This window comes from Microcebus murinus, chromosome 13, assembly GCF_040939455.1.
Source record: "Microcebus murinus isolate Inina chromosome 13, M.murinus_Inina_mat1.0, whole genome shotgun sequence".
Lineage (NCBI taxonomy): Eukaryota > Metazoa > Chordata > Mammalia > Primates > Cheirogaleidae > Microcebus > Microcebus murinus.
Window position 1 is genome coordinate 80342522 of NC_134116.1, and position 939 is coordinate 80343460.

At 31.7% G+C, this 939-nt stretch overlaps 1 non-coding gene across 1 annotated transcript; it reads left to right on the top strand.

Moving 5' to 3' along the window:
* The first annotated feature begins 341 nt into the window (after positions 1-341).
* LOC142875282 (U6 spliceosomal RNA) lies at positions 342-448 on the top strand. Its single transcript, XR_012922678.1, has one exon. It is a non-coding gene; the product is annotated as a U6 spliceosomal RNA (small nuclear RNA).
* The last annotated feature ends 491 nt before the right edge of the window (positions 449-939 follow it).

The window sequence follows — 939 nt, forward strand, 5'->3', positions numbered from 1 at the left end:
TTTTTTTGTATTGATATGCTTTGATGCCCTCTATTTTTCTTTCATGTATCTTCTATATGTTATTTTCTTTGGGTTACCCTGGGCTTATATAAAACATCCTGTGGTTATAACAGTCTATTTTAAGCAGATAACAACTTAACTCTAATTGAATATAAAATCTCTGTGCTCCACTATTTAGAAATATACAATCAACAAAAGAATAAAATATAAGTATTGAATGCAGTTACTTCTAGAGCACAGGACAAGGAGGGGTGATTTTGAACTTTTAATATTATGTTTTTTTAAAAAAATGTATAGATGCATAGCTGATAAAAATAAAATATTGGGGGAAAAATATCTCTGTGCTCACTTCAACAGCACATATACTAAAATTGGAACGAACCAGAGAATATTAGCATGGCCCCTGCGCAAGGATGACACGAAAATTTGTGAAACGTTACATATTTAAAAAAAAAATTTTTTAATTAAAAAAAATAAAAATGAAATCTCTATACTTTTACTTCTCCTCCCTCATACTTTGTTATTAATATCACAACTAATATCTTTTTATCTTGTGTATTCATTAATATTTTAGTAATAATTTTTAAAATATTTTTGTATTTTTACTTTTACACTAGAATTAGAAGTGATTTATCCACCACCATTACAATATTATAGTATTCTCTATTTGTCTATAAATTTACCTTTACCAGTGAGATTTTTTGTTTGTTTGTTTTTTGAGACAGGGTCTTGCTCTGTCACCCCAGCTAGAGTGCAGTGGCATCATCATAGATACTGCCACCTCAAACTCCTGGGCTCAAGCAATCCTTCTGCCTCAGCCTCCAGAGTAGCTGGGACTATAGGCATGCGCCACCATGCCCGGCTAATTTTTTCTATTTTTGTGTAGAGATAGGGTCTTACTCTTGCTCAGGCTTACCCAGTGAGTTTTATACTTTTGTA